The sequence below is a fragment of the Rattus norvegicus genome, chromosome 11, assembly GCF_036323735.1.
Source record: "Rattus norvegicus strain BN/NHsdMcwi chromosome 11, GRCr8, whole genome shotgun sequence".
Classification (NCBI taxonomy): Eukaryota; Metazoa; Chordata; class Mammalia; order Rodentia; family Muridae; genus Rattus; species Rattus norvegicus.
Window position 1 is genome coordinate 8,053,978 of NC_086029.1, and position 19,829 is coordinate 8,073,806.

Consider the following 19,829-nt stretch of genomic DNA (forward strand, 5'->3'; position numbering starts at 1 on the left):
AGTTTGCTTTTCGATACAGAGCAACATTTTAAGGAACTGAATCTAGGTATCATGGTGAATTCAGTAGGTTACAAATAGGATTCACATGTAATAAGCTTGTAATTTAAGATAGAGCAACGTTTTAACGAACTGAAACACTGTGTCTTTGTGAATTCAGTTAGTTGACAGTAGCCTGCTCTTGTAATTTGTGTACTTTTAAAGATTTATCAAAATTTGGTGAGCCAAATCTGAGAAACATTGTGAATTTGGTTAGTTCCCTATGGTCCACAGTATTAATAAGTGGACTGTTCAGGATATAGAAAAATTTACAGGAATGGAATCAAAATTTCTAGGAGATTTCAGTGAGGTCACAATGGGACATGCTTGTATGAGTTTGCTTTTCGATACAGAGCAACATTTTAAGGAACGGAATCTAGGTATCTTGGTGAATTCAGTAGGTTACCAATAGGATTCACATGTAATAAGCTTGTTATTCAAGATAGAGCAACGTTTTAACGAACTGAAACACTTTTTCTTTGTGAACTCAGTTAGTTCCCAGCAACCTGCTCTTGTCATATGTGTACTTTTAAACATTTATCAAAATTTGGTGAGCCGAATCTGAGTAACATGGTGAATTCGGTTAGTTCCCAATGGGCCGCAGTAGAAATAAGTGGACTGTTCGAGATATTAAAAATTTTCACGAAAAGAATCAAAATTTCTAGGTGAATTCAGTGAGCTCCCAAAGGGACATCCTTGTATGAGTTTGTTTTTCAATATAGAGCAACATTATAAGGAACGGATCTAAGTATCATGGTGAATTCAATAGGTTCCCAATAGGATTCGCACCAATAGGCTTCTTATTCAAGATAGAGCAACGTTTTAACGAACGGAAGCACTGTTTATTTGTGAATTCAGTTAGTTCCCAGTAGCGTGCTCTTGTAAAATGTGTACTTTTAAAGATTTATCAAAATTTGGTGAGCCGAATCTGAATAACATGGTGAATTCGGTTAGTTCCCAATAGGCCGCAGTAGTAATAAGTGGACTGTTCAGGATATAGAAAAATTTTCACGAATGATATCCAAATTTCTAGGAGATATCAGTGAGGTCCCAATGGGACATGCTTGTATGAGTTAGGTTTTCGATACAGAGCAACATTTTAAGGAACGGAATCTAGGTATCATGGTGAATTCAGTAGGTTACCAACAGGATTCATATGTAATAAGCTTGTTCTTCAAGATAGAGCAACGTTTTAACGAACTGAAACACTGTTTCTTTGTGAATTCAGTTAGTTCCCAGTACCCTGCTCTTGTATATGTGTACTTTCAAACATTTATCAAAATACGGTGGGCCGAATCTGAGTAACATGGTGAATTCGGGTAGTTCCCAGAGGTCGCAGTAGTAATAAGTGGACTGTTCGGGATATAGAAAATTTTTCACGAATGGAATCAAAATTTCTAGGCGAATTCAGTGAGTTCCCAATGGGAAATGCTTGTATGAGTTTGCTTTTCGATACAGAGCAACATTTTAAGGAACGGAATCTAAGTATCATGGTGAATTCAGTAGGTTCCCAATAGGATTCGCATGTAATAAGCTTGTTATTCAAGATAGCGCAACGTTTTAACGAACTGAAACACTGTTTGTTTGTGAACTCAGTTAGTTCCCAGTAACCTGCTCTTGTAATATGTGTACTTTTAAACATTTATCAAAATTTGGTGAGCCGAATCTGAGTAACATGGTGAATGGGTTAGTTCCCAATAGGCCGCAGTAGAAATAAGTGGACTGTTCGGGATAAAAAAATTTTCACGAATTGAATCACAATTTCTAGGTGAATTCAGTGAGTTGCCAAAGGGACATGCTTGTATGAGTTTGCTTTTCAATATAGAGCAACATTTTAAACAACGGAATCTAAGTATCATGGTGAATTCAGTAGGTTCCCAATAGGATTCGCATGTAATAAGCTTGTTATTCAAGATAGAGCAACGTTTCAACGAACTGAAACACTGTTTCTTTGTGAATTCAGTTAGTTCCCCGTAGCGTGCTCTTGTAATATGTGTACTTTTAAAGATTTATCAAAATTTGGTGAGCCGAATCTGAGTAACATGGTGAATTTGGTTAGTTCCCAATAGGCCGCAGTAGTAGTAAGTGGACTGTTCAGGATATAGAAAAATTTTCACGAATGGAATCAAAATTTCTAGGAGATTTCAGTGAGGTCACAATGGGACATGCTTGTATGAGTATGCTTTTCGATACAGAGCAACATTTTAAGGAACGGAATCTAGGTATCATGGTGAATTCAGTCGGTTACCAAAAGGATTCACATGTAATTAGCTTGTTATTCAAGATACAGTAACGTTTTAACGAACTGAAACATTGTTTCTTTGTGAACTCAGTTAGTTCCCAGTAGCCTGCTCTTGTAATATGTGTACTTTTAAAAATTTATCAAAATTTGGTGAGCCGAATCTGAGTGACATTGTGAATTCGGGTAGTTCCCAGAGGTCGCAGTAGTAATAAGAGGACTGTTCGGGATATAGAAAAATTTTCACATATGGAATCAAAATTTCTAGGTGAATTCAGTGAGTTCCCAATGGGAAATGCTTGTATGATTTTGCTTTTCGATACAGAGCAACATTTTAAGGAACGGAATCTAAGTGTCATGGTGAATTCAGTAGGTTCCCAATAGGATTCGCATGTAATAAGCTTGTTATTCAAGATAGAGCAACGTTTCAACGAACTGAAACAGTGTTTCTTTGTGAACTCAGTTAGTTCCCAGTAACCTGCTCTTGTAATGTGTGTACTTTTAAACATTTATCAAAATTCGGTTAGCCGAATCTGAGTAACATGGTGAATTCGGTTAGTTCCCAATGGGCCACAGTAGTAATAAGTGGACTGTTAGGGATATAGAAAAATTTTCACGAATAGAATCAAAATTTCTAGGCGAATTCAGTGAGTTCCCAATGGGAAATGCTTGTATGAGTTTGCTTTTCGATACAGAGCAACATTTTAAGGAACGGAATCTAAGTATCATGGTGAATTCAGTAGGTTCCCAATAGGATTCGCATGTAATAAGCTTGTTATTCAAGATAGAGCAACGTTTCAACGAACTGAAACACTGTTTCTTTGTGAACTCAGTTAGTTCCCAGTAACCTGCTCTTGTAATATGTGTACTTTTAAACATTTATCAAAATTCGGTTAGCCGAATCTGAGTAACATGGTGAATTCGGTTAGTTCCCAATGGGCCACAGTAGTAATAAGTGGACTGTTAGGGATATAGAAAAATTTTCACGAATAGAATCAAAATTTCTAGGCGAATTCAGTCAGTTCCCAAAGGGACATGCTTGTATGAGTTTGCTTTTCAACATAGAGCAACATTTTTGGAACGGAATCTAAGTATCATGGTGAATTCAGTATGTTCCCAACAGGATTCGCATGTAATAAGCTTGTTCTTCAAGATAGAGCAACGTTTTAACGAACTGAAACACTGTTTCTTTGTGGACTCAGTTAGTTCCCAGTAACCTGCTCTTGTAATATGTGTACTTTTAAACATTTATCAAAATTTGGTGAGCCGAATCTGAGTAACATGGTGAATTCGGGTAGTTCCCAGAGGTCGCAGTAGTAATAAGTGGACTGTTCGGGATATAGAAAATTTTTCACGAATGGAATCAAAATTTCTAGGCGAATTCAGTGAGTTCCCAATGGGAAATGCTTGTATGAATTTGCTTTTCGATACAGAGCAACATTTTAAGGAACGGAATCTAAGTATCATGGTGAATTCAGTAGGTTCCCCATAGGATTCGCATGTAATAAGCTTGTTATTCAAGATAGAGCAACGTTTTAACGAACTGAAACACTGTTTCTTTGTGAACTCAGTTCCCAGTAACCTGCTCTTGTAATATGTGTACTTTTAAACATTTATCAAAATTTGGTGAGCCGAATCTTAGTAACATGGTGAATTGGGTTAGTTCCCAATAGGCCGCAGTAGTAATACGTGGACTGTTCGGGATAAAAAAATTTTCACGAATGGAATCAAAATTTCTAGGCGAATTCAGTGAGTTCCCAAAGGGATATGCTTGTATGAGTTTGCTTTTCAATATAGAGCAACATTTTAAACAACGGAATCTAAGCATAATGGTGAATTCAGTAGGTTTCCACTAGGATTCGCATGTAATAAGTTTGTTATTCAAGATAGAGCAACGTTTCAACGAACTGAAACACTGTTTCTTTGTGAATTCAGTTAGTCCCAATAGCCTGCTCTTGTAATACATGTACTTTTAAAGATTTATCAAAATTTGGTGAGCCGAATCTGAGTAACATGGTGAATTTGGTTAGTTCCCAATAGGCCGCAGTAGTAGTAAGTGGACTGTTCAGGATATAGAAAAATTTTCACGAATGGAATCAAAATTTCTAGGAGATTTCAGTGAGGTCACAATGGGACATGCTTGTATGAGTATGCTTTTCGATACAGAGCAACATTTTAAGGAACGGAATCTAGGTATCATGGTGAATTCAGTCGGTTACCAAAAGGATTCACATGTAATTAGCTTGTTATTCAAGATACAGTAACGTTTTAACGAACTGAAACATTGTTTCTTTGTGAACTCAGTTAGTTCCCAGTAGCCTGCTCTTGTAATATGTGTACTTTTAAAAATTTATCAAAATTTGGTGAGCCGAATCTGAGTGACATTGTGAATTCGGGTAGTTCCCAGAGGTCGCAGTAGTAATAAGAGGACTGTTCGGGATATAGAAAAATTTTCACATATGGAATCAAAATTTCTAGGTGAATTCAGTGAGTTCCCAATGGGAAATGCTTGTATGAATTTGCTTTTCGATACAGAGCAACATTTTAAGGAACGGAATCTAAGTGTCATGGTGAATTCAGTAGGTTCCCAATAGGATTCGCATGTAATAAGCTTGTTATTCAAGATAGAGCAACGTTTCAACGAACTGAAACAGTGTTTCTTTGTGAACTCAGTTAGTTCCCAGTAACCTGCTCTTGTAATGTGTGTACTTTTAAACATTTATCAAAATTCGGTTAGCCGAATCTGAGTAACATGGTGAATTCGGTTAGTTCCCAATGGGCCACAGTAGTAATAAGTGGACTGTTAGGGATATAGAAAAATTTTCACGAATAGAATCAAAATTTCTAGGCGAATTCAGTGAGTTCCCAATGGGAAATGCTTGTATGAGTTTGCTTTTCGATACAGAGCAACATTTTAAGGAACGGAATCTAAGTATCATGGTGAATTCAGTAGGTTCCCAATAGGATTCGCATGTAATAAGCTTGTTATTCAAGATAGAGCAACGTTTCAACGAACTGAAACACTGTTTCTTTGTGAACTCAGTTAGTTCCCAGTAACCTGCTCTTGTAATATATGTACTTTTAAACATTTATCAAAATTCGGTTAGCCGAATCTGAGTAACATGGTGAATTCGGTTAGTTCCCAATGGGCCACAGTAGTAATAAGTGGACTGTTAGGGATATAGAAAAATTTTCACGAATAGAATCAAAATTTCTAGGCGAATTCAGTCAGTTCCCAAAGGGACATGCTTGTATGAGTTTGCTTTTCAACATAGAGCAACATTTTTGGAACGGAATCTAAGTATCATGGTGAATTCAGTATGTTCCCAATAGGATTCGCATGTAATAAGCTTGTTATTCAAGATAGAGCAACGTTTTAACGAACTGAAACACTGTTTCTTTGTGGACTCAGTTAGTTCCCAGTAACCTGCTCTTGTAATATGTGTACTTTTAAACATTTATCAAAATTTGGTGAGCCGAATCTGAGTAACATGGTGAATTCGGGTAGTTCCCAGAGGTCGCAGTAGTAATAAGTGGACTGTTCGGGATATAGAAAATTTTTCACGAATGGAATCAAAATTTCTAGGCGAATTCAGTGAGTTCCCAATGGGAAATGCTTGTATGAATTTGCTTTTCGATACAGAGCAACATTTTAAGGAACGGAATCTAAGTATCATGGTGAATTCTAGGTTCCCCATAGGATTCGCATGTAATAAGCTTTTTATTCAAGATAGAGCAACGTTTTAACGAACTGAAACACTGTTTCTTTGTGAACTCAGTTCCCAGTAACCTGCTCTTGTAATATGTGTACTTTTAAACATTTATCAAAATTTGGTGAGCCGAATCTGAGTAACATGGTGAATTGGGTTAGTTCCCAATAGGCCGCAGTAGTAATACGTGGACTGTTCGGGATAAAAAAATTTTCACGAATGGAATCAAAATTTCTAGGCGAATTCAGTGAGTTCCCAAAGGGATATGCTTGTATGAGTTTGCTTTTCAATATAGAGCAACATTTTAAACAACGGAATCTAAGCATAATGGTGAATTCAGTAGGTTTCCACTAGGATTCGCATGTAATAAGTTTGTTATTCAAGATAGAGCAACGTTTCAACGAACTGAAACACTGTTTCTTTGTGAATTCAGTTAGTCCCAATAGCCTGCTCTTGTAATACATGTACTTTTAAAGATTTATCAAAATTTGGTGAGCCGAATCTGAGTAACATGGTGAATTCGGTTAGTTCCCAATAGGCCGCAGTAGTAGTAAGTGGACTCTTCAGGATATAGAAAAATTTAAATGAATGGAATCAAAATTTCTAGGAGATTTCAGTGAGGTCACAATGGGACATGCTTGTATGAGTTTGCTTTTCGATACAGAGCAACATTTTAAGGAACGGAATCTAGGTATCATGGTGAATTCAGTAGGTTACCAAAAGGATTCACAGGTAATAAGCTTGTTATTCAAGATAGAGCAACGTTTTAATGAACTGAAACACTGTTTCTTTGTGAATTCAGTTAGTTCCCCGTAGCCTGCTCTTGTAATATGTGTACTTTCAAAGATTTATCAAAATTTGGTGAGCCGAATCTTAGTAACATGGTGAATTCGGGTAGTTCCCAGAGGTCGCAGTATTAATAAGTGGACTGTTTGGGATATAGAAAATTTTTCACGAATGGAATCAAAATTTCTAGGTGAATTCAGTGAGTTGCCAAAGGGACATGCTTGTATGAGTTTGCTTTTCAATATAGAGCAACATTTTAAACAACGGAATCTAAGTATCATGGTGAATTCAGTAGGTTCCCAATAGGATTCGCATGTAATAAGCTTGTTATTCAAGATAGAGCAACGTTTCAACGAACTGAAACACTGTTTCTTTGTGAATTCAGTTAGTTCCCCGTAGCGTGCTCTTGTAATATGTGTACTTTTAAAGATTTATCAAAATTTGGTGAGCCGAATCTGAGTAACATGGTGAATTTGGTTAGTTCCCAATAGGCCGCAGTAGTAGTAAGTGGACTGTTCAGGATATAGAAAAATTTTCACGAATGGAATCAAAATTTCTAGGAGATTTCAGTGAGGTCACAATGGGACATGCTTGTATGAGTATGCTTTTCGATACAGAGCAACATTTTAAGGAACGGAATCTAGGTATCATGGTGAATTCAGTCGGTTACCAAAAGGATTCACATGTAATAAGCTTGTTATTCAAGATACAGTAACGTTTTAACGAACTGAAACATTGTTTCTTTGTGAACTCAGTTAGTTCCCAGTAGCCTGCTCTTGTAATATGTGTACTTTTAAAAATTTATCAAAATTTGGTGAGCCGAATCTGAGTGACATTGTGAATTCGGGTAGTTCCCAGAGGTCGCAGTAGTAATAAGAGGACTGTTCGGGATATAGAAAAATTTTCACATATGGAATCAAAATTTCTAGGTGAATTCAGTGAGTTCCCAATGGGAAATGCTTGTATGAATTTGCTTTTCGATACAGAGCAACATTTTAAGGAACGGAATCTAAGTGTCATGGTGAATTCAGTAGGTTCCCAATAGGATTCGCATGTAATAAGCTTGTTATTCAAGATAGAGCAACGTTTCAACGAACTGAAACAGTGTTTCTTTGTGAACTCAGTTAGTTCCCAGTAACCTGCTCTTGTAATGTGTGTACTTTTAAACATTTATCAAAATTCGGTTAGCCGAATCTGAGTAACATGGTGAATTCGGTTAGTTCCCAATGGGCCACAGTAGTAATAAGTGGACTGTTAGGGATATAGAAAAATTTTCACGAATAGAATCAAAATTTCTAGGCGAATTCAGTGAGTTCCCAATGGGAAATGCTTGTATGAGTTTGCTTTTCGATACAGAGCAACATTTTAAGGAACGGAATCTAAGTATCATGGTGAATTCAGTAGGTTCCCAATAGGATTCGCATGTAATAAGCTTGTTCTTCAAGATAGAGCAACGTTTCAACGAACTGAAACACTGTTTCTTTGTGAACTCAGTTAGTTCCCAGTAACCTGCTCTTGTAATGTGTGTACTTTTAAACATTTATCAAAATTCGGTTAGCCGAATCTGAGTAACATGGTGAATTCGGTTAGTTCCCAATGGGCCACAGTAGTAATAAGTGGACTGTTAGGGATATAGAAAAATTTTCACGAATAGAATCAAAATTTCTAGGCGAATTCAGTCAGTTCCCAAATGGACATGCTTGTATGAGTTTGCTTTTCAACATAGAGCAACATTTTTGGAACGGAATCTAAGTATCATGGTGAATTCAGTATGTTCCCAATAGGATTCGCATGTAATAAGCTTGTTATTCAAGATAGAGCAACGTTTCAACGAACTGAAACACTGTTTCTTTGTGAATTCAGTTAGTCCCAATAGCCTGCTCTTGTAATACATGTACTTTTAACGATTTATCAAAATTTGGTGAGCCGAATCTGAGTAACATGGTGAATTCGGTTAGTTCCCAATAGGCCGCAGTAGTAGTAAGTGGACTCTTCAGGATATAGAAAAATTTAAATGAATGGAATCAAAATTTCTAGGAGATTTCAGTGAGGTCACAATGGGACATGCTTGTATGAGTTTGCTTTTCGATACAGAGCAACATTTTAAGGAACGGAATCTAGGTATCATGGTGAATTCAGTAGGTTACCAAAAGGATTCACAGGTAATAAGCTTGTTATTCAAGATAGAGCAACGTTTTAATGAACTGAAACACTGTTTCTTTGTGAATTCAGTTAGTTCCCCGTAGCCTGCTCTTGTAATATGTGTACTTTCAAAGATTTATCAAAATTTGGTGAGCCGAATCTTAGTAACATGGTGAATTCGGGTAGTTCCCAGAGGTCGCAGTATTAATAAGTGGACTGTTTGGGATATAGAAAATTTTTCACGAATGGAATCAAAATTTCTAGGCGAATTCAGTGAGTTCCCAAAGGGACATGCTTGTATGAGTTTGCTTTTCAATATAGAGCAACATTATAAGTAACGGATCTAAGTATCATGGTGAATTCAATAGGTTCCCAATAGGATTCGCACCAATAGGCTTCTTATTCAAGATAGAGCAACGTTTTAACGAACGGAAGCACTGTTTATTTGTGAATTCAGTTAGTTCCCAGTAGCGTGCTCTTGTAAAATGTGTACTTTTAAAGATTTATCAAAATTTGGTGAGCCGAATCTGAATAACATGGTGAATTCGGTTAGTTCCCAATAGGCCGCAGTAGTAATAAGTGGATTGTTCAGGATATAGAAAAATTTTCACGAATGATATCCAAATTTCTAGGAGATATCAGTGAGGTCCCAATGGGACATGCTTGTATGAGTTAGGTTTTCGATACAGAGCAACATTTTAAGGAACGGAATCTAGGTATCATGGTGAATTCAGTAGGTTACCAACAGGATTCATATGTAATAAGCTTGTTCTTCAAGATAGAGCAACGTTTTAACGAACTGAAACACTGTTTCTTTGTGAATTCAGTTAGTTCCCAGTAGCCTGCTCTTGTATATGTGTACTTTCAAACATTTATCAAAATATGGTGAGCCGAATCTGAGTAACATGGTGAATTCGGGTAGTTCCCAGAGGTCGCAGTAGTAATAAGTGGACTGTTTGGGGTATAGAAAATTTTTCACGAATGGAATCAAAATTTCTAGGCGAATTCAGTGAGTTCCCAATGGGAAATGCTTGTATGAGTTTGCTTTTCGATACAGAGCAACATTTTAAGGAACGGAATCTAAGTATCATGGTGAATTCAGTAGGTTCCCAATAGGATTCGCATGTAATAAGCTTGTTATTCAAGATAGCGCAACGTTTTAACGAACTGAAACACTGTTTGTTTGTGAACTCAGTTAGTTCCCAGTAACCTGCTCTTGTAATATGTGTACTTTTAAACATTTATCAAAATTTGGTGAGCCGAATCTGAGTAACATGGTGAATGGGTTAGTTCCCAATAGGCCGCAGTAGAAATAAGTGGACTGTTCGGGATAAAAAAATTTTCACGAATTGAATCACAATTTCTAGGTGAATTCAGTGAGTTGCCAAAGGGACATGCTTGTATGAGTTTGCTTTTCAATATAGAGCAACATTTTAAACAACGGAATCTAAGTATCATGGTGAATTCAGTAGGTTCCCAATAGGATTCGCATGTAATAAGCTTGTTATTCAAGATAGAGCAACGTTTCAACGAACTGAAACACTGTTTCTTTGTGAATTCAGTTAGTTCCCCGTAGCGTGCTCTTGTAATATGTGTACTTTTAAAGATTTATCAAAATTTGGTGAGCCGAATCTGAGTAACATGGTGAATTTGGTTAGTTCCCAATAGGCCGCAGTAGTAGTAAGTGGACTGTTCAGGATATAGAAAAATTTTCACGAATGGAATCAAAATTTCTAGGAGATTTCAGTGAGGTCACAATGGGACATGCTTGTATGAGTATGCTTTTCGATACAGAGCAACATTTTAAGGAACGGAATCTAGGTATCATGGTGAATTCAGTCGGTTACCAAAAGGATTCACATGTAATAAGCTTGTTATTCAAGATACAGTAACGTTTTAACGAACTGAAACATTGTTTCTTTGTGAACTCAGTTAGTTCCCAGTAGCCTGCTCTTGTAATATGTGTACTTTTAAAAATTTATCAAAATTTGGTGAGCCGAATCTGAGTGACATTGTGAATTCGGGTAGTTCCCAGAGGTCGCAGTAGTAATAAGAGGACTGTTCGGGATATAGAAAAATTTTCACATATGGAATCAAAATTTCTAGGTGAATTCAGTGAGTTCCCAATGGGAAATGCTTGTATGAATTTGCTTTTCGATACAGAGCAACATTTTAAGGAACGGAATCTAAGTGTCATGGTGAATTCAGTAGGTTCCCAATAGGATTCGCATGTAATAAGCTTGTTATTCAAGATAGAGCAACGTTTCAACGAACTGAAACAGTGTTTCTTTGTGAACTCAGTTAGTTCCCAGTAACCTGCTCTTGTAATGTGTGTACTTTTAAACATTTATCAAAATTCGGTTAGCCGAATCTGAGTAACATGGTGAATGCGGTTAGTTCCCAATGGGCCACAGTAGTAATAAGTGGACTGTTAGGGATATAGAAAAATTTTCACGAATAGAATCAAAATTTCTAGGCGAATTCAGTGAGTTCCCAATGGGAAATGCTTGTATGAGTTTGCTTTTCGATACAGAGCAACATTTTAAGGAACGGAATCTAAGTATCATGGTGAATTCAGTAGGTTCCCAATAGGATTCGCATGTAATAAGCTTGTTATTCAAGATAGAGCAACGTTTCAACGAACTGAAACACTGTTTCTTTGTGAACTCAGTTAGTTCCCAGTAACCTGCTCTTGTAATGTGTGTACTTTTAAACATTTATCAAAATTCGGTTAGCCGAATCTGAGTAACATGGTGAATTCGGTTAGTTCCCAATGGGCCAAGTAGTAATAAGTGGACTGTTAGGGATATAGAAAAATTTTCACGAATAGAATCAAAATTTCTAGGCGAATTCAGTCAGTTCCCAAAGGGACATGCTTGTATGAGTTTGCTTTTCAACATAGAGCAACATTTTTGGAACGGAATCTAAGTATCATGGTGAATTCAGTATGTTCCCAATAGGATTCGCATGTAATAAGCTTGTTATTCAAGATAGAGCAACGTTTTAACGAACTGAAACACTGTTTCTTTGTGGACTCAGTTAGTTCCCAGTAACCTGCTCTTGTAATATGTGTACTTTTAAACATTTATCAAAATTTGGTGAGCCGAATCTGAGTAACATGGTGAATTCGGGTAGTTCCCAGAGGTCGCAGTAGTAATAAGTGGACTGTTCGGGATATAGAAAATTTTTCACGAATGGAATCAAAATTTCTAGGCGAATTCAGTGAGTTCCCAATGGGAAATGCTTGTATGAATTTGCTTTTCGATACAGAGCAACATTTTAAGGAACGGAATCTAAGTATCATGGTGAATTCAGTAGGTTCCCAATAGGATTCGCATGTAATAAGCTTGTTATTCAAGATAGAGCAACGTTTTAACGAACTGAAACACTGTTTCTTTGTGAACTCAGTTCCCAGTAACCTGCTCTTGTAATATGTGTACTTTTAAACATTTATCAAAATTTGGTGAGCCGAATCTGAGTAACATGGTGAATTGGGTTAGTTCCCAATAGGCCGCAGTAGTAATACGTGGACTGTTCGGGATAAAAAAAATTTCACGAATGGAATCAAAATTTCTAGGCGAATTCAGTGAGTTCCCAAAGGGATATGCTTGTATGAGTTTGCTTTTCAATATAGAGCAACATTTTAAACAACGGAATCTAAGCATAATGGTGAATTCAGTAGGTTTCCACTAGGATTCGCATGTAATAAGTTTGTTATTCAAGATAGAGCAACGTTTCAACGAACTGAAACACTGTTTCTTTGTGAATTCAGTTAGTCCCAATAGCCTGCTCTTGTAATACATGTACTTTTAAAGATTTATCAAAATTTGGTGAGCCGAATCTGAGTAACATGGTGAATTCGGGTAGTTCCCAGAGGTCGCTGTAGTAATAAGTGGACTGTTCGGGATATAGAAAATTTTTCACGAATGGAATCAAAATTTCTAGGCGAATTCAGTGAGTTCCCAAAGGGACATGCTTGTATGAGTTTGCTTTTCAATATAGAGCAACATTTTAAACAACGGAATCTAAATATAATGGTGAATTCAGTAGGTTCCCAATAGGATTCGCATGTAATAAGTTTGTTATTCAAAATAGAGCAACGTTTCAACGAAGTGAAACACTGTTTCTTTGTGAACTCAGTTAGTTCCCAGTAGCCTGCTCTTGTAATATGTGTACTTTTAAAGATTTATCAAAATTTCGTGAGCCGAATCTGAGTAACATGGTGAATTTGGTTAGTTCCCAATAGGCCGCAGTAGTAGTAAGTGGACTGTTCAGGATATAGAAAAATTTTCACGAATGGAATCAAAATTTCTAGGAGATTTCAGTGAGGTCACAATGGGACATGCTTGTATGAGTTTGCTTTTCGATACAGAGCAACGTTTTAAGGGACGGAATCTAGGTATCATGGTGAATTCAGTAGGTTACCAAAAGGATTCACATGTAATAAGCTTGCTATTCAAGATACAGTCACGTTTTAACGAACTGAAACATTGTTTCTTTGTGAACTCAGTTAGTTCCCAGTAGCCTGCTCTTGTAATATGTGTACTTTTAAACATTTATCAAAATTCGGTTAGCCGAATCTGAGTAACATGGTGAATTCGGTTAGTTCCCAATGGGCCACAGTAATAATAAGTGGACTGTTAGGGATATAGAAAAATTTTCACGAATGGAATCAAAATTTCTATGCGAAATCAGTCAGTTCCCAAAGGGACATGCTTGTATGAGTTTGCTTTTCGATACAGAGCAACATTTTAAGGAACGGAATCTAGGTATCATGGTGAATTCAGTAGGTTACCAATAGGATTCACATGTAATAAGTTTGTAATTCAAGATAGAGCAGCGTTTAAACGAACTGAAACACTGTGTCTTTGTGAATTCAGTTAGTTGACAGTAGCCTGCTCTTGTAAAATGTGTACTTTTAAAGATTTATCAAAATTTGGTGAGCCAATCTGAGAAACATTGTGAATTTGGTTAGTTCCTTATGGTCCGCACTATTAATAAGTGGACTGTTCAGGATATAGAAAAATTTACAGGAATGGAATCAAAATTTCTAGGAGATTTCAGTGAGGTCACAATGGGACATGCTTGTATGAGTTTGCTTTTCTATACAGAGCAACATTTTAAGGAACGGAATCTAGGTATCTTGGTGAATTCAGTAGGTTACCAATAGGATTCACATGTAATAAGCTTGTTATTCAAGATAGAGCAACGTTTTAACGAACGGAAACACTGTTTCTTTGTGAACTCAGTTTGTTCCCAGTAACCTGCTCTTGTAATATGTGTACTTTTAAACATTTATCAAAATTTGGTGAGCCGAATCTGAGTAACATGGTGAATGGGTTAGTTCCCAATAGGCCGCAGTAGAAATAAGTGGACTGTTCGGGATAAAAAAATTTTCACGAATGGAATCAAAATTTCTAGGCGAATTCAGTGAGTTCCCAAAGGGACATGCTTATATGAGTTTGCTTTTCTATATAGAGCAACATTTTAAACAACGGAATCTAAGTATAATGGTGAATTCAGTAGGTTCCCAATAGGATTCGCATGTAATAAGTTTGTTATTCAAGATAGAGCAACGTTTCAACGAACTGAAACACTGTTTCTTTGTGAATTCAGTTAGTTCGCAGTAGCCTGCTCTTGTAATATGTGTACTTTTAAAGAGTTATCAAAATTTGGTGAGCCGAATCTGAGTAACATGGTGAATTTGGTTAGTTCCCAACAGGCCGCAGTAGTAGTAAGTGGACTGTTCAGGATATAGAAAAATTTTCACGAATGGAATCAAAATTTCTAGGAGATTTCAGTGAGGTCACAATGGGACATGCTTGTATGAGTTTGATTTTTGATACAGAGCAACATTTTAAGGAAAGGATTCTAAGTATCATGGTGAATTCAGTAGGTTCCCATTAGGATTCGCATGTACTAAACTTGTTGTTCAAGATAGAGCAAAGTTTTAACGAATTGAAACATTGTTTCTTTGTGAATTCAGTTATATCCCAGTAGCCTGCTCTTGTAATATGTGTACTTTTAAACATTTATCAAAATTTGGTAAGCCGAATCTGAGTAACATTAGCTAATTCGGTTAGTTCCCAATGGGCCACAGTAGTAATAAGTGGACTGTTCGGGATATAGAAAAATTTTCACGAATGGAATCAAAATTTCTAGGCGAATTCAGTGAGTTCCCAATGGGACATGCTTGTATGAGTTTGTTTTTCAATATAGAGCAACATTTTAAGGAACGGAATCTGAGTATCATGGTGAATTCAATAGGTTCCCAATAGGATTCGCATGTAATAAGCTTCTTATTCAAGATAGAGCAACGTTTTAATGAACTGAAGCACTGTTTCTTTGTGAATTCAGTAAGTTCCCAGTAGCCTGCTCTTGTAATATGTGTACTTTTAAAGATTTATCAAAATTTGGTGAGCCGAATCGGAGTAACATGGTGAAATCGGATATTCCCAATAGGATGCAGTAGTAATAAGAGGACTTGTTCGGAATATAGAAAAATTTTCACGAATGGAATCAAAATTTCTAGACGATTTCAGTGAGTTCCCAATGGGACATCCTTGTATGAGTTTGCTTTTCGATACAGAGCAACATTTTAAGGAACGGTATCTAAGTATCGTGGTGAATTCAAAGGTTCCCAAAAGGATTCGCATGTAATAAGCTTCTTATTCAAGATAGAGCAAAGTTTTAACGAACTGAAGCACTGTTTCTTTGTGAATTCAGTTAATTCCCAGTAGTCTGCTTTTGTAATATGTGTACTTTTAAAGATTTATCAAAATTAAGTGAGCCGAGTCTGAGTAACATGGTGAATTGGGTAGTTCCCAATAGGCCGAAGTAGTAATAAGTGGACTGTTCAGTATATCGAAAAATTTTCAGGGATGGAATCAAAATTTCTAAGAGATTTCAGTGAGGTCACAATGGGACATGCTTGTATGAGTTTGCTTTTCGATACAGAGCAACATTATAGGAAAGGAATCTAGGTATCATGGTGAATTCAGTAGGTTACCAATAGGATTCACATGTAATGAGCTTGTTATTCAAGATAGAGCAACGTTTTAACGAACTGAAACCCTGTTTTTTTGTGAATTCAGTAAGTTCCCAGTAGCCTGCTCTTGTAATATGTGTACTTCTAAAGATTTATCAAAATTTGGTGAGCAGAATCTGAGTAACATGGTGAATTCGGGTAGTTCCCAGAGGTCGCAGTTGTAATAAGTGGACTGTTCGGGATATAGAAAATTTTTCACGAATGGAATCAAAATTTCTAAGCGAATTCAGTGAGTTCCCAATGGGACATGCTTGTATGAGTTTGCTTTTCGATACAGAGCAACATTTTAAGGAACGAAATCAAAGTATCATGGTGAATTCAGTAGGGTCCCCATACGATTCGCATGTAATAAGCTTGTTATTCAAGATAGAGCAACGTTTTAACGAACTGAAACACTGTTTCTTTGTGAACTCAGTTAGTTCCCAGTAGCCTGCTCTTGTATTATGTGTACTTTTAAACATTTATCAAAATTTGGTGAGCCGAATTTGAGTAACATGGTGAATTCGGTTAGTTCCCAATGGGCCACAGTAGTAATAAGTGGACTCTTCGGGATATAGAAAAATTTTCACGATTGGAATCAAAATTTCTAGGCGAATTCAGTGAGTTCCCAAAGGGACATGCTTGTATGAGTTTGCTTTTCAATATAGAGCAACATTTTAAGGAACGGAATCTAAGTATCATGGTGAATTCAATAGGTTCCCAATAGGATTCGCCTGTAATAAGCTTCTTATTCAAGATAGAGCAACGCTTCACAAACTGAAGCACTGTTTCTTTGTGAATTCAGTAAGTCCCCAGTAGCCTGCTATTGTAATATCTGTACTTTTAAAGATTTATCAAAATTTGGTGAGCCAAATCTGAGTAACTTGGTGAATTCGATTAGTTCCCAATAGGCCGCAGTAGTAATAAGTGGACTGTTCAGGATATACAAAAATTTTCACGAATGGTATCAAAATTTCTAGGAGATTTCAGTGAGGTCACAATGGGACATGCTTGTATGAGTTTGCTTTTCGATACAGAGCAACATTTTAAGGAACGGAATCTGAGTATCATGGTGATCAATAGGTTCCCAATAGGATTCGCATGTAATAAGCTTCTTATTCAAGATAGAGCAACGTTTTAATGAACTGAAGCACTATTTCTTTGTGAATTCAGTAAGTTCCCAGTAGCCTGCTCTTGTAATATGTGTACTTTTAAAGATTTATCAAAATTTCCTTACCCGAATCGGAGTAACATGGTGAAATCGGATATTCCCAATAGGCTGCAGTAGTAATAAGTGGACTTGTTCGGAATATAGAAAAATTTTCACGAATGGTATCAAAATTTCTAGGAGATTTCAGTGAGGTCACAATGGGACATGCTTGTTTGAGTTTGCTTTTCTATACAGAGCAACATTTTAAGGAACGGAATCTAGGTATCATGGTGAATTCAGTAGGTTCCCAATAGGATTCGCATGTAATAAGCTTGTTATTCAAGATAGAGCAACGTTTTAACGAACTGAAACACTGTTTCTTTGTGAATTCAGTTAGTTCCCAGTAGCCTGCTCTTGTAATATGTGTACTTTTAAAGATTTATCAAAATTTGGTGAGCCGAATCTGAGTAACATGGTGAATTCGGGTAGTTCCCAGAGGTCGCAGTTGTAATATGTGGACTTTTCGGGATATAGAAAATTTTTCACGAATGGAATCAAAATTTCTAGGCGAATTCAGTGAGTTCCGAATGGGAAATGCTTTATGAGTTTGCTTTTAGATACAGAGCAACATTTTAAGGAACGGTATCTAAGTATCGTGGTGAATTCAGTATGTTCCCATTATGATTCGCATGTAATAAGCTTGTTATTCAAGATAGAGCAAAGTTTTTACGAACTGAAACACTTTTTCTTTGTGAATTCCGTTAGTTCCCAGTAGCCTGCTCTTGTAATATGTGTACTTTTAAATATTTATCAAAATTAGGGGAGCCGAATCTGAGTAACATGGTGAATTCCATTAGTTCCCAAAGGGCCACAGTAGTAATAAGTGGACTCTTCGGGATATAGAAAAATTTCACGAATGGAATCAAAATTTCTAGGCGAATTCAGTGAGTTCCCAATGGGACATGCTTGTATGAATTTGTTTTTCGATACAGAGCAACATTTTATGGAACGGAATCTAAGTATCATGGTGAATTCAATAGGTTCCCAATAGGATTCGCATGTAATAAGCTTCTTATTCAAGATAGAACAAAGTTTTAACGAACTGAAGCACAGTTTCTTTGTGAATTCAGTTAATTCCCGGTAGCCTGCTCTTGTAATATGTGTACTTTTAATGATTTATCAAAATTTGGTGAGCCGAATCTGAGTAACATGGTGAATTGGGTTAGTTCCCAATAGGCCGCAGTAGTAATAAGTGGACTGTTCAGGATATAGAAAAATTTTCAGGAATGGAATCAAAATTTCTAGGAGATTTCAGTGAGGTCACAATGGGACATGCTTGTATGAGTTTCCTTTTCAATATAGGGCAACATTTTTAGGCACGGAATCTAAGTATCATTTGAATTCAGTAGTTTCCCAATAGGATTCGCATGTAATAAGCTTGTTATGCAAGATAGAGCAAGTTTTAACGAACTGAAAACTGTTTCTTTGTGAATTCAGTTAGTTCCCAGTAGCCTGCTCTTGTAATACGTGTACTTTTAAACATTTATCAAAATTTGGTGAGCCGAATCTCAGTAAAATTGTGAATTCGGTTAGTTCCCAATGGGCCACAGTAGTAATAAATGTACTCTTCGGGATATAGAAAAATTTTCACGAATGGAATCAAAATTTCTAGGCGAATTCAGTGATTTCCCAATGGGACATGCTTGTATGAGTTTCCTTTTCAATACAGGGCAACATTTTTAGGCACGGAATCTAAGTATCATGGTGAATTCAGTAGTTTCCCAATAGGATTCGCATGTAATAAGCTTGTTATTCAAGATGGAGGAAGTTTTAGTGAACTGAAACACTGTTTCTTTGTGAATTCAGTTAGTTCACAATAGCCTGCTCTTGTAATATGTGTACTTTTAATGATTTATCAAAATTTGGTGAGCCGAATCTGAGTAACATCGTGAATTCGGTTAGTTACCAATAGGCCGCAGTAGTAATGAGAGGACTGTTCGGGATATAAAAAATTTTCACGAATGGAATCAAAATTTCTAGGCGAATTCAGTGAGTTCCCAAAGGGACTTGCTTGTATGAGTTTGCTTTTCAATATAGAGCAACATTTTAAGGAACGGAATCTAAGTATAATGGTGAATTCAGTAGGTTCCCAATAGGATTCGCATGTAATAAGCTTGTTATGCAAGATAGAGCAACGTTTTAACGAACTGAAACACTGTTTCTTTGTGAATTCAGTTAGTTCCCAGTTCCTGCCATTGGAATATGTGTACTTTTAAAGATTTATCAAAATTTTGTGAACCGAATCTTAGTAACATAGTGAATTCGGTTAGTTAACAATGGGCCACTGTAGTAATAAGTGGACTGTTTGGGTTATAAAAAATTTTCACGAATGGAATCAAAATTTCTAGGCAACTTCAGTGAGTTCCCAATGGGACATGCTTGTATGAGTTTGCTTTTCAATATAAAGCAACATTTTAAGGAACGTAATCTAAGTATCATGGTGAATTCAGTAGGTTCCCAATAGGATTCGCATGTAATAAGCTTCTTATTCAAGATAGAGCAACGTTTTAACGAATTGAAACACTGTTTCTTTGTGAATTCAGTTAGTTCCCAGTAGCCTGCTCTTGTAATATGTGTACTTTTAAAGATGTATCAAAATTTGGTGAGCCTAATCTGAGTAACATGGTGAATTCGGTTAGTTCCCAATAGGCCGCAGTAGTAATAAGTGCACTGTTTATA